This window comes from Calliopsis andreniformis, chromosome 8, assembly GCF_051401765.1.
Source record: "Calliopsis andreniformis isolate RMS-2024a chromosome 8, iyCalAndr_principal, whole genome shotgun sequence".
Taxonomy (NCBI): domain Eukaryota; kingdom Metazoa; phylum Arthropoda; class Insecta; order Hymenoptera; family Andrenidae; genus Calliopsis; species Calliopsis andreniformis.
Window position 1 is genome coordinate 11,375,202 of NC_135069.1, and position 15,410 is coordinate 11,390,611.

General features: G+C 36.6%; 1 protein-coding gene across 3 annotated transcripts in view; it reads left to right on the top strand.

Moving 5' to 3' along the window:
• The window catches only part of LOC143182635 (protein pangolin, isoforms A/H/I/S), a 206,252-nt gene that overhangs the window by 33,800 nt on the left and 157,042 nt on the right, over nt 1-15,410 (top strand). The window lies entirely within an intron of this gene.

The following is a 15,410-nucleotide window of genomic DNA, read 5'->3' on the forward strand; positions in this document are numbered from 1 at the left end:
ATTCCGGTATTGATTTACGATGCTCGCAAATTGGATTCACGATTTATTTACGAGCGTGCATTCGCACGTTCGCGGTCGATGATAAAGTGCCGCTTGAAACAGCGCTAGAATCGTTTCTCTTCCTATGATACGCGTAGTCACGCATTTCAATATTTGATCGCGCACAACAGGACCGCCTGGCTTAGCGTGGATCGTCCATCACCGTTCCTCCGCGTCTGGAATGTTTTCGTTTCGCGAAACGGCCCCCGCGGACGATCGCGCTCTTCCGCCGCGCGCGAACGTCTGGGAGAAAGGGGAAAGGTATCGTGGCTCGCGCAATTAGCGCAATTAGCGATTACGCGAATGGAATTCAGCCGGTGGTCGAGCGCGAGCCTCGCGTGTCCTTGTTTATCCGACGCGGGGAGATTGGTCGCACTCGAGAGAACTTGTTTTGCGAATGATTTACATGGAAAGTACGTGACAATAGCAATTTAACGAGAAGCGGCGTGAAATCGGAAAGGGGAAGTGATGCTACTGATCGATAGCGCTGGGGACGAGTTAAAAAAGCTGCACCGACTGGATAAAATCACGAGCCTTTCTCTCTCTCTCTCTCTCTCTTTCTCTCTTGCTCGCTCTCTCTTTCTCTCTACCCCACCCCCAGCCCGATCAGAATGAATGAAATTTGCAGATTGGCGTGTACATGCTCGCAAGCGAACAGTATTGTTGTACCGAATGGAATTCGCAGGTCGAATGTGTCGCGTGCGCGTACGCGCGCACGCATGCACGCACGCCGCGCCGCCGTGTTTGCACAGACGGCTAATTTGACTGCGGTGAAGCATGGCGTCGCTAAATAGTGGGCAAAATTGGGCCGACTCGGTGTTAGAGAGAGAGGCACGCGATGCTCGCGCGTTTCTGTTTGCGGTGCGCGCTAGATTTTTCCATTGAGAGTCCTGTTGATCTTCGCGGCTGATAAATTGTTCGAGGATGAACGTCAGTCTTCTTGCTCTGGTAACTCTTGCAGTTGGTGCAGAGTAAGGTGGATGCTTTCCAGATAGAGACACAAACGACACAGTGTAACACTGTGTACAATAGTGTTCCAACAGGGACACAACGTTATACTGCTCGACACAACAAAACTCTAAGTTGTAGTGTGCAATGCATGTTTGCTACCAACAGTGTAACAGTTTGGTTTGGGAATCATGCCAGTTGATGCCAATTTAGTAATCACACTGTAATACTGTAGGCGCTGAAGGAGCTCCAAAAAAGTACGCAAAAAATGGCCGCGGTAAACCTTCCTACTTTGCACAAAGAACGTGACGAATTCATTGGACTTATTATTATATTTTCTATTAAGTGAAATATAATTGTACGTTGCAGTCTCTGTAATTTTAATATCATCTAAAGTAGAAAACTGTTTACACGACAAAAGATCTTTATAAAACAAAGATGTTTTCATTTAAATTCAGCTTCTAGTTTACATAATTTATTTTCTTGATTATATTATGAATAACTGAAAATTTGGCCGTTTCTTGATACATTAAAATCATAACTTAATTAAGTACTACACGCTAAATATTCATGTATTGGTTCAAAAAAGTATAATGCACTCTGGTATTACACTAATTGTAAGAAACTACGTTGTGTTCCAACAAGTACTTGACATAGTACAACACAGTGTAGCTCAGTCTGTCGTAGCTGAAAAGCGCTCGGTTTCTTAACCAATTGAGTCATTTTTCTGAATCAGTAATAACCGAAGGGAACATTCACATTATTACTTATAAACAAACAAAGGAAATAGGTAAAGTTGAATTTTCGTTGAAGATACGGAAAATCTTGTGCACACTATCTTATATTCGATTTGGCTATATAATTGAATTACTTAAAAAACGACATCGTCTGAACGAGCTACCATTTTATTTTCGTACGATTTTGAAAGGTGTCAGATTTAGATGAAAAAGAGTTTTTAATTTTTTTGTCTACTTCACATGATAATACGCGTGTTGGTGTATATGTATAAAATAAACTAATGTTGAAATCAGCAGCAAACGGGAATGTAGCGGCGATCGACAAAAGTTGAACGTTATTATAATGTTTCCTCGATATAGGCCCGCTACTTACTGACAAATCTGTAGCGTGAGACTTATTATTAGACTGATGATGTTTATGCATTTATGGGAAATTTTAGTGTCGAAAAAAGTATAGAATCCATATAATATGCAATAATGCAAAAAATATCAAAAATTAAATACACTGTGTGCTATTTAAAAGGAGAGGTTTTTCAATTCTTTTTTAAACTTTATGTGATTATGAAAATAGAAATTCGCATAAAAATCCGCAGTCTACTCATTATCGTGGTCAATTTATACTTAGATCTTCTCAAAAATGATGAATGACAGTGCTTTCTTTGGGAATTTTGGTTTTTTTTTTGTTTCTTTGGTCCATTTTATTTCTTTCTTATTATTTTAAAATGTATTCATTTTATTACCTAAAGGGTTCTGTATATCCATTTTATGAGCATGTATGACATAAATTATTGATAATAAGTTATAATTTATGATATATTCTTGTCGACTACATTATACTGTATAATATATAGCATCATTTATTTATATTATACATTATAATAGTGCATCATGTATTATTATACATTATAAACTATTATAAATTAAAATTATTGTATATTACATATTATGTAATAAAGGTATCTGATCAGGTTTTAAAATTGTAAGAGCCTGTCTCTGTTTATAACGTATAATAATACACTAAACATATAATAGAAGGGTCTGATAAATTTGCAAGGTTGTAAAGAGAGAACCTGTTTCCTTATTGCGCGGATAGAAAATTTTTGCATTAACGCATTGACCGTCGTAGAATTTCTTGATATCTTATACACTTTTAATTATTTAATTAATCTACCTAAAAATATTTACATAAACATGTAAGTAAACATGTACATATGCCTAAGTGCGTGTTTTGATATTTGAAACTATATGTTTGAACAACCGTTAACGTTAACCTTATGAAATTGTTATATTTAATACGAACGATAAAAACTATAAATACTTTGAAGTAGATATCGCTGTAGTCTAATAATAGCTAATGGTTGAGCCAGTTATACAACGAGAAGGTCTATAGAAACCTCTATAATTTTTTAATAAGACTTTTATCTTTGTATAAGATTAAGAATAAATACAATAATAAACGACCTATCAGACACTTTGATAAACAAACACTGTTCTCTTAGTTCAACTTTTTAACTTACAACTTTAAAACCGATATCTTGTGATAGAAGAATCTAATAAATATCAAACTTTTGTTATATACAAGTTTCTTACTATCTTTGCTTGTAAAATATTGCTATTAGAAAAAGTCTTCACCAACTGATGCAAAATGAGAATACTCAGATAAGCATCTTACAATTTTGTTGATAAGTACCGAAAGTATCAATCCTCGCTTAATAGAATTAACAAGATTCGTTAGCTTGTATTATCAACATTTTAATCATTCAGTTTTTTACTATATTAAAGATTCATCTGTATACATATTTTTCTCGTTAAACGCTTGATGTACGCATCACAATAAATATTCATCACTATTCCCACTATTTGTTAGAAACGCCTGGAACAAACGACATGAAACAAATTTAATAAAAAACGGATGACCAACAAATAGCGAGCGTTCTTTGACTATGCGTCGTATTAAAGAATGTCGAAAAAAACGCAAAAGCAGTCGACTGTATTTTTTTTGCAAAATTTAAAATGGCATAGGGCCTGGTCGCTGGCGAGCAGTAATGAATCGTAAACAAGATCAGATCAAGTTGCCGATAAAGGATTGCGTGACGTAGCTAAGAAGTTGAAAGTGCCTATTGAGCTCTCTTCAACTCGGAACTTGATGAACCACCGACCTACTCAGTGATGGTCAGCAACGCTTCCGACTCGCTAGCACTACCACATCACAGGCTTCCCCATCTTCTTTCTTGCTGGATACTCCTACCAGACCAGACACCCAAGCCGTCTCTCTCTTTTCTTTGCTCTCTCCCTCTCGCTCCCTCTCGCTCCCTCTATCCTCTGCCTTGTCTCGGATTTACCTACCTCAGGCACTCATCTTCTACCATGTCATTATGTCGTTATTTCCGACAACGAGCGTGTCCTGACTAACCCTCGCACGCTTACCTCCAACAGAAATGGGCGCGAAACTTCTTTCGACCGAAATCCAACTACAAACACTGCTCGTGAATGAACCCGCTCCTGTCGCGGCCGAGTTCAACTACAATGTCACTTTAATGCACGTTAATGCACGCTCCCAGCCGAATTGTTTTTTCCCCCTTTTTAGACATAGGACAGCGGAATACGCGGTTCTTATTTCGCTAAGTGGCTTTGCTGGTTTTATGGGACTGCTTGATCTTCAGTTCGTTTTATTCGTTAGAGGCTTATGAATATTATTATTATCGAGAGTGGACTTTTGTTCAGTTGCGCTGTAGCCAGAGGGTGATTGATGGCCCATGTGATGATGAGCGCGAGCGAAATTTTCGTAAAGTGGTTAAATATATTTTGCGATTTATAACTGAAATTTGGTAGAAAGGAAAGAGTTCAAATTATGAAGAATTTTAAATAAAAATTTGGAGTATCGCAGGCGTAGTTTTTAAATGGTTTTCTGAGACTTTTGGAAGACTTGCGATTTCATTATTAGAGAAAACTTATTAATGAAGGATGTTGGTTAAATTGAAGTAAATTCTGTGATTTGTTTCCATGTTTACAATAGTGAAATACAATGTTGAAATCTCAAATCTCAGCTACTGAAGCTATAATTACTGAAATAGAAAAATTGTAGAATCTATTTTTTCATGTTTTTAACTACAATATTATTTATATTCAAAAGTACTCTTTTTTAACGAGATATACAATGATTATGCGGTTAAAGGACAATTTATATTACCTACGTACTATAAAACTATAAGACTAATTTTCAAATACAGATATTATCTCCCATAATCGAGATTGTAGTAAACATGATTACACATTTACGCAAAGAAGTGTGTATATTTATATAAATTTACCATAAATTCATTTTCTAAATAGAATATCTAGCAATGATTAAAAAACAAATAATTTTAATAGTTCAGTGTGGAATATATTTTATTATATGCATAAATCTTAATATTATATTTAACGTGTTATTTGAAGACTGCATTAATTGATAAAGTATTAATATAGACCCACAATATATATATTATAGTAACAAACACACACTGTCATGATCAGGTACACTTTTTGACCACAATGATACGAGATCAAACTATTCTAGTGGCTGTTTATTATTATTATTTGGGTGAATTTAGCTCACACTGATACCACAGTGTTCTAGTGGCTATCAGGTGACCATCAGTCCTATATGTGATCGTCACATGATTAAGCAACGGGGTGGCAAGAATTTCTTAAACAATGCGTGTTCGCTGTTCGATGTTCTTTGTGGAATATAAAGCGTCTTGGCAATGTCTTTGAGAGTTAAATCGAGCGAGGTTTTGTAGTCGTAGCTTTCACAATAAACGACCGCGCGTAAAATGGCAATTAGGTGATCAGGAATTCGTTGGCAGATTCTCGAGAAATCGTGACCAAATTGAGTATTTATCTGTGGACGTTGTATTTGGCCTACAAGATCCATCACGTAATCGGGGTAACTTTAATCTGGTATTTTGTTATGTACAGAAAGTAATAGAGAAAGTTGGTAATATTAGAAGAAATTCTATTTTTTTGTAATCTTAATTCTGTTACAAATCTAGCAGGGCGCCTGTGAAAACAATTGATTACATTCTTTGAAGTCAGTAAGTATGTTTTAGTATTGTATAGATTCTTATCTTTCTTTTTGTATAGGGGATAATACTTCGAAAACTAGTGCTTTAATCTATATTCTGAATTTTTTGAGGAAGCATTATAGTATGCATAGTAGATATACCAAGTGCACCACTTGTAGGGTGTTATATGTACTTATATTGCTATTAGGAATAAGAGAACAAGTCTTAGAGTTTCTGTATACTTCACATAGAGGTTGAGAATCTGCATCAGGTGGTAATAAGAAATAGTCTCTTCATAGCTATCTTACAGGTCACTTTAAAGTTAGCTATAGCTTTGTGTTTTGCTATTAAGTTAACATGCAAATGTCATTCATAACACATAAGTGAAACATTAAATCTCATTCATCTTCAGAATACTCACGATTCGAGCCTCCATACAGGTAACCAACCCTATGCTTGAGCACTGGGTATACTCGAAGTCACTCATCATTTAGAGGCGATTAAGACAAATTGTACTAAAATATTTGAAGTATTTCATGCATTATCAATCATCTGGTTAGTATATTTCTAAATAGTATATGTTATTTTTTCACAATTTAATCGTTTGTCTACGTATTGACAGCACTTTTTAAACTACTAGCATAAATCAAAAAAAGTATTCTATGCTTAAAATACTAGTGATACCTAAAAATTCTATTTCTCTGTGATATTTTGTGATCTGACAGGAAGTGTTAATCCTCTACGGGCACACTTGATTGTCATCCCCCATGGGCACAATGGGTGTATTTTGTCCGCGACTATTTTTTCCACTGTTTTAAGCTTTCAGAAAATCTGAAAAAACTTTGGGATACTTATCCAAGGCTCTATCTTAACGTACCATCGCTATTTAAGTCAAATGTTTGTAAGATTAATTAGAAAAAGTAGAACTTTCCTTCAAAGATATTCAAAAGTGAAAATTCACTGTTGATAGAATAGACCTACATGGTGTGCCCTCAGAGGATTAAATGAAAGGAACAAATGCATTAGGTTTTACGCAAGATTTTATTCTTTCCTTAACTATTTCTAAAATGAAACCGGGTTCATTCTTGGAAATGCATTTGCTTTCCAAAGGCCTCTTGATAAATGAACAATTATCTAACTGTGCACAGCCAAATTAAAATTAGCATCTAATATGTCACAGCATAATAGACTGAATTATAAAATTGTTGAAAAGAAGATAATTATACACATGTACAAGGTACAAAACTGATATTATTTAGCATAAATGAAATAGTACCCATCGATGCAATCATTGATAAATAACAAATAATAGAATGGAGACAACATATTCCCAGCATTGAACCACCCATCCTCACGCAGCAATTCGCGACTATCCTTCCTCACCGCGCAGTTTTCAGCCCTGCTCCAGCATTCGAACTTTTCAAAACGCAGTTTTCCCCAAATCTGTTGACGCGACATCGTTCACCATGTGCTTCGACGAACGAAATCGCCTGTAATCCCGACATCGTTCCTCTGCCTCGAATCAACGCAGCAGAGAACAACGAGAGAAAAGGAAGGAGAAGAAACGAGCGTGCACAAGCACAGCCACCCACATAAGCAAAAAAGGGGAAAAAGTTGCGGACGCCTCTGTGTACTTGTACGCGCACGAAACGCGCAAACGTACCGCCAATTAAACAGAACTCGATTTAACGGGGTTCCTGAAAATAACGGGCGTATCGGAGCGTGGCTTCGCGAGAAAAGGGAGAGAGGAATAAAAAGGGGCGCGGGAGCAGGAAGGAAGAAGCGGAGGATCGCGGGGGACAGGGCCGAGAGGCGGGGAGAAGGGTGGCAAGGACTACGTTGCGTAGAGAAATATGAACACGGGGAACGGGGGTGCGCGGGGTGCAGAGGTGGTCCAGGGGAAAGAGAAGGTTCGGAGCGGTGGATGCACGTGAAATCCAAAACCCTTATATTAAAACACAGTCCAGCCAACCAGTCACGACGCACTGAATTCAAAACAATATAATGGGCGCAGCAACATAGCTGTTGTTGCTCCTTCTTCCTCCCCTTCCCTCCTCTTTCTTGCGTCCTCGCTTCCTCTAGGCCATCGTGTCCCGTCTGTGTCGCACGAATTTGCAGAGAAAATGTCGGCATTAAGAGGACGCTTATAATGCTCTTTCCGTTACTGGCTGCCACCGAGCCGCGCTCCGGTTCCTTCTAATTCCGGCTGGAATAGAGGCGCGCCAGGCGAGGACGATGGCGATGATGGTGACGATGCTGACGATGGTGACGATGGTGACGATGGTTTTGTCCTGGGTCGGGGCTTTGTCTGTCCGCTCCGGCGGAAGACCAACGGCATTGTTCTCGTTGTTTTGAGACACGAGCGGTAAAGAAGAACGCGAGGGGCGCGAGGGGCCGAGGTGTACTGTGCACGGCAAAGATGTTCGCATGATACATGCCTACCCCTTGTTTAGTACTTCATCGTGCCCTTCTTGTGCCGTGAGCACCGTCCTCTTTGCTAATTGTTTGCCAATCAGTCCTGCGAGTCTAGCTCGTGGGAAGAGCAGAGCGAGCTTGCTTTTCTTAACCATACTCGGTAGCTCGTTTTCTACTGGCTCGCTCGAGCTGCCATATCTAGGCCCCAGAGCTACCCTGAATTACTTGTGGTCGCGATTTCCTTGGAAGCACGCTCTGTTCGTCACGATTTACAATTTGGTTTGAGGTAAATTGCACATTGGCTTGATCTACAAATTGCAGTTTGTGTTTCTTCGGGTCTCAGCTTTCTTCCTTCGATGGTCACTGTTGGTTCAGGAAGTATCTTTATATTGAAGTTTATGTGTAACTATATTACCTACTTAGAAAAGTAGGTAGTGTTTTAATTGGGTTTCACTCAATGGTTTATTGCGTATATAGATGATGTTTTTATCTAGAAGACTCTATACTAATATAAACTAAATAATGATTTGTTTGTCGAAAAAGTATTTACACTCATCAGAAGTTTCAGTATGCAAAAAAGTACCGAAATAAATTAAATGCTTACACTTAATAATATTCTGAGAGTGAAATATATCTTTAACTAGCTTCTATTTTTCTTATTGTGTTTATGAAAATAAGAATTTGCATAATACAGTAGCAGTCTATTCGTCAGACTTTCAGACAGAAGAATAGTACTAATTTTATATGAGAAGCTGAGGAAAATCCTTTGAGAAGTAGTTATTTTAACTTTAATTGCAATAATATGTATTGTCATCGTTTCATCCGTAAGCGTACTATTTTTATAACACTATTATAGATTATACACTCCAAAATAATGACGTATCCATCGTCATGTGTAAGAGGCGATAGAATATTCTTCTTTCAAATCTTATTGTTAGTATGTGTTAAATTAGTAGCTACTATTTATTCTATATTTTATTCCACCATATTTTCCTGTATAAATTGTATTCCACCTGTGTACATAAAATTTCATACAGTTTGCTCTGATATTAGCAAATAAAGTTCAAACACTTGTACAAGAGGCTCTCAGCTCCTCTTGTGACATATCATTTTTATGGAAAATTACTTTGTTGTATCAAAACAACATTGTAATACTTTTTTGATTTAACGATTACCATTTGTTTATTATACAGTAGTATTTCACAATATTTTATAACCTACTGTCTATCGTATTCTAAATACTATTTACAGTATTCTTCAAGTCTTCTAAATCCAAATACCATCTTTATATGCAATATTCTACTAAACAAAAAAATCTTACTAACACACTATTTACGTATGTGATATTATTGTGTTTCTACAACACTTTTTTTAATTTACTATCCTACCTGACTTCCTATTTTGTACAGCAGTAGTAGCATTGTTCTCTGGCTCTTCGTAGCGTTAAATTTGTGGGAAGATCGTTCCCTGCCTTTTTCTTCAGTCTGTCAGGATCTTCGGCAATAATGGAATTCCTTGCAGCGATGCAAGAATAATCACCCACAGCATGAATCGTGTTAAGCATTCAAGTGTCAGCTTATTTTTATCACGCGATACGGCGAGTATGACTTCGACCAGGGAACTCCTGGAGGCATTTCTATTATGGTATTCAGGGATTTTCGTCATTACATTTAATAGTAATCATGATCAATCACATGGACTCGAAACTGAAAGTATTATTCCTAAAAATTTTTAATTACTTAGTCGACTCATTATTTATAGAATTGTTAAATAAAAAATGGTAGGTCCTGGGGTTAACTTGTTAGGCTGTAATAACTCTAGAGATAGAATACGAGATGAAGGATCCTTTTCTGCACCCTTTCCTTACCGCAAATTTTACCTAGTGCGAAAATGCTATTAGTTCCAGCGGTCACGTTAAGCACTTTCATGTTCAAAGAACCAACCAAGTTTCGTCTTCTGTGCAGGCACAAATCCGAAGACGGTTTTTTCTTTAGGGATAATACCATGTAGGCCGCTTAAGATGCCAACGCGATACGCGACTCCATTACGTACTCGTGTTAGACCCTTGTCCTTAGAAACCTACTAATTGTTGTCGTGGTCTTTTATTTTACGTGAGAGTGGTTGTAAAATGCTTACTAGTAGATAGGAATCGCTTACCGACAATTTGTTCCTATGCTGTAACATAAAATCAGTGCATTTCTAGTGTTTATGGACTGAGGTAAAACGGAGAAAAGCTAAATTTGTGTGATTAGATTCTAAGGGTTGAAAAACATTATCTCCATTCTTACAGATTAAATGTGAGAAAATTAGTTTCTCGAAACCATGCTTTAGGTGTCGTAAGAGCCTTCAAAGTTCAATATTTTGTATTTTCACATAATTTTAAAAATTTAGTATTTTTAATATTTTATATGATAGAAGTAAAAATTGATTCTTTACGTTCTATTTTTTGTATAATGAAATTTATATAGGAAGACAATTAATTTTATGGTTAAAAATTGGTTTTAAGTTTAATGTTCCAGATTTTGTTACATTTTCTAAAATAATAGTTGTATTGTGTAATAAAATGTTATCGTAGTTTGGAGAGGCTTGGAAAAAGACTCCATAAATAATTAAAATAAATACCTAAGTATAAAAAACATTCAAATATTAATGGAAATAAAATATTTGAGTATCTTAGGGCACTCCAACAAATTTGTTGATCAAATCCAGGTTTTAACAGTAAAAATACCATTACAAACATTAGCTTTTATTTATTTATCTAGACATTATAAATAAAAAGAAGTCGTTTATGTCCTTCAGGTATGAGCTCTAACTTATGAATATCACAGCTGAATTTTCAAAAAATTGATTGTTTGGTATTCACGATCATTTGGAAAGAAAATATTGAAAATCGCACTAAAACCATTATTTTCTTTTAGCTCTAAAGAAATAAATACTGCAGTTATCACAAAACAAGCAAGTTAATCCCTAAATTATACCAGTGACGACATTTTGACAAAAGTTATAGAAAGTCGGATCATTTTCTCACCCCATAAGAAATCCTTTTCTTAAAAGTCTCCTTGAGACTTCTTTAAGAAAAGTGCAGTTTGAAAATTTGCATAGTTCACTTTCCCCTAAACGTAATCTGTGACTGCGTTTAGTCGTTCTCCCGCAAAATGAGGTTTCCGTTCGAACCGTTTGCTGAACACGTTCATCCGCTTATTAGAAACAGTAACAGTTCGACGAGCACGCGTCTCCAAGAATACCTAGCCGGCTGAATTTATTTCCTTCCCGCGCTCGCATTGGACGGTCGTCCATCTCGCGTCGAGATTCTGCTGCGGTCGCTCGTTTGACATAATCGGCGAGCTGGATTTCAGGAATCTCGTTCGCCCGACTATATTACGCAAGTCTTACGTGCTTGTCGCGATCTTCCGCCTTGGTGGTTGATCGTTCATCTAACTGAAACGACCCGCCTGTTACTTTTGAACGAGTTTCTCGATCTCAGCCGCCGCTACCACGCTGCTCTTTGACACTCGCCTTTTGATTAGTAGCAGTCGAGCGCTGGGAACGACGGAAATTTCTGCTTCAAAGTCAAAAAAAAAAGGGAAGCAGTGTGTCTTCTAGAATATGTGCACCATAAATGTCAGCATATTGTAGTTTAAATAAAATATTTTTGAGATAGGCTGGGAAGAGGCTGTTTAGAGGACTTATATAACTGGAGAACCATCTTTCTGATTTTGATCTTTGAACATAAATGTTGTTGAAGTCGCTTTTTTTAAGTAGTTTCGTCGTACATTTGGGTAATATAATGAATAATTTTTTTACATATAAGTATTTGTCATACAGCCTAGTTAGGAGGAGTTTTAAATGAATCACTTGTAGAGGTTGATTAACAAACTTTACTTGAATGTAAAAGGTAAACTAGTTTCTTAAAATAGGTATACAAATATACAAAAAAGAGTGCCATTTCTAATGTACAAATTTTTCAAAAATTCATTTTTAAGAAAAATGAAAATCTCTGAATAATTATTTCCATTTTCAAGTAAAAAAGGTTGCAGTCCTTATGCAGTATAAAAATTACAAATAACAAAACTTCGCTATGTTAAAAATGATGTAGCTATCTAATATGAAACTAAGCCAAATTTGAAGTAAGTTGGTTTAGTAATTTTTAAAAGCAATGTAATATAATGTTTGAGGGGATTGGAATGAACGCAGACAATAATTTTATTTCTTTCCATAAATCATTGACTCTAGGTCCATAAAGTATATGAGTCATTTAAACTTGAAGTAACCTCTTTAAATTGAAGTGTGTCCAATTCTCGAAATAGTCTTCCTTATTTCGTTGCATCACGTTACAAAACAGAAGTTATGTACTCCAAATGATTAATACATAGTGGCACGAAAGAGTACTTTACTTTGATATTTTTGCAAATCTCTGTTTCTAATTTTTCGGAAAATTTTTAGTATACATATAACATATTGAAAATACATACCTTGGTGCATGTGTCCCCTTAAACTGACAACGTATTGTCAAAGTTTGTATACCTATTATGTAAGGTTCTGTTAGGGTGACTTGAATGATAATTCAGTTCTCAAGAATCTCCATGACTTTGTGGCTCTTTTCATTCGAAGGAGGCTTTTCCTTACCTTGCATCGGAATTTCTGGGCGAACGGATTCCAACATGGCATTAATGTCGGTCCATTACTCGTTTTTAGTTAACACCTGAGACCCTCGAACGGTTCGAACGGGAGTCAGAGAGCGGCTAAAAAAGGTTCCCTGCGTCTCGAGACTGTCTCGGATGACGCAGCGGTTCCTGAGGGACAAATGAGCCAGAATAAATACCAGGGTGGGCCGTGAATATCGGCGAATGTCCAGAACTAACCACTCTGAAAACGGAAGTTGAAATGTTTGCGAATACTGGGTTTACGGGCGTTCGAGCAAAGGGGCAACACGATCATCTGGCCGACTTTTTCTTTGTAAACAGCAACCTGCGTCTCCACAAATAAATCGTCGTGTTTCCGACTCGACGAATTCTTGGGATTTGTTAGAGCTTATATTCGCTGTGGCTGAACCTTCAAACGATTTGTAACAATTAGAGGGTGGCGAGGTCGCGTATTTGTGGAGTTTTACCATCGTTTAAGCAGCAAATTTTTAAATATATTTTCAATTTTAAAGCAGAAAAAAGTATTACTGCAATTTTTTATTGCTTCATATTTACTCAGTAATATATTATTAGTATCAAGTCTTTTTTATATAAAAAAGTAATAAAACTTGAACGTGGTTTTTAGTTAATATCAGATTATTAAATGAAGTCGATTTGTCTTAAATTGAATTTGAGTCCACAGATAAGAAGATAAATTGTCAAATGCCTGTCAAAAGTGAAAGTCCCAAATTATGTTATTAAATTTAAGAAGTTTTATTACTTCTGTTTCTTGTAATAATTGTAGACTTAGGAAATTAACACTTTATCCGTTAATAGGATAAATATCGGTTGGCAATTTAATTTTATTGATTTATATCAATTTATGTCGTGAACATTAGCTGAATGAAACGGCTCATTCATTTCATCAGAAAGGTGTTAAAACATCTTAATGAGAGTTTCTCTAAATGCGGTTTCACGGATTAATATAAAAGAGTTTGAAAAATACCATAGAGCTCCATAACCAGAACAGAGAAGTGGTAATAAACTAAAATAGGTATTAAGAAACGTCACGCATATCGCAGCTGGAAAAGGATTAACGGAGTATAGTTGATGAATGGTCATTTTATTGCCTTATCTATTTAGGAAGGCTGTTGTGAGCTTGTTTCTCACACAACTCAGTATCGTAAAACAGATTTTACTACTATGGTTTACGAACACGTTTGTTTATGTGTACATGTATGTATGTATACATTGGGAAATTTATTTATAGGTAAAGTAATATATTTATTTATGTAAGTAAGATATTTATAGGTAAAGTAAAATGAGTGTAATAACTCATTTGTCTAAATTCAAAAATATTATAAAAGTTGTTGAAATAGCTGAAAGAACATTTCTTAAATGCGAATGTTTATACTTTTATCAGAAGTTTAAGTGTGCAAAATAGTACAGAATACATAAAATTTGTGAAAATCTATAAAATATTTAAAGTATACGTTATAGTATTATTTTTTGAGGATGAGAAAGATCTTTATTTATGTTCCATTTCTTTAGTCATAATTTTGAAGATGTGAATTTGCGTAAAAATCCCCAGTCTACTAACAAGAATTTTTTTTGGAGAAATCTAGCTGTTCGAAAATGTATGTTCTCCTATAAAATGGTACCAGTCTATGTCTTCAGACCCTTTCCCACCGAAAAAGTTAAGTAAAGTATTTTATATCATTCTTTAAAAATACATTTCAACATAATGTATCAACCATGATTTGATAATTTAATTTTAGAAGTTTGAAAACGTTTCAAACTGCTCCGACTCAAAATTATCAGAATGAATTCCAAACGTCCCTTCGTCATCGGATTTCCAAATGAGAATACCTACTGTTCCAATCTCGCAGGAACATATTCACACCCTTTTGTCATTTCCTCATTAATGATTCGGCGCGCAATGAGGAATTACTATCAAATACGCATCACATTCTCCCTCGCTCCCTGTAGCGCGCTACCATCGATGCAGATGCATATTAGTCCATCATGAAGCGCGCTCTCTAAGCCATTATGTCGATGTGCTCTAAAGCAGCTCTCCATTATTGCTTCTCGAAATGTGTTGCATGCACCGTCGCGTTGCTGGTGTATCCATTTTACGTTGCCAGCGAGAAAAATGGCGGCAACTCAGCGAAGGGTTTCGACTCCACCAATCGGTCATTCGAAGCCCAGCGAAGTGTGTGAAAAGTTTCTCGAATTGTAGACAACGTCGAGCAGTGAACCGCATGTAAATCGTATCGTTGCGACACGTATGGAGAAGGGAATCCATCGTCGCGACTAATCGAGAATCTAGGACAATGTCGGCCATAATTCTAGCGACAGCGTGACGTTGGGAATGCACTTGTGGTGTACGCTCCCTCGCCACTGTGCCGATCCGCGTTTACCGTGTATTTATTAATCGACCGATCGATCGATCAATCGATCGACGACTACCACGGCAACCGTCGTCGCCACGCGTTACGGACAGGATCAAGTGGGTCGTGTCCACGCCGACCATGGGACTTACGACCACGTGACAGCCACTTGGACTTGAGATAATCCTTGTTTGACATCTGCGACTGTGCACG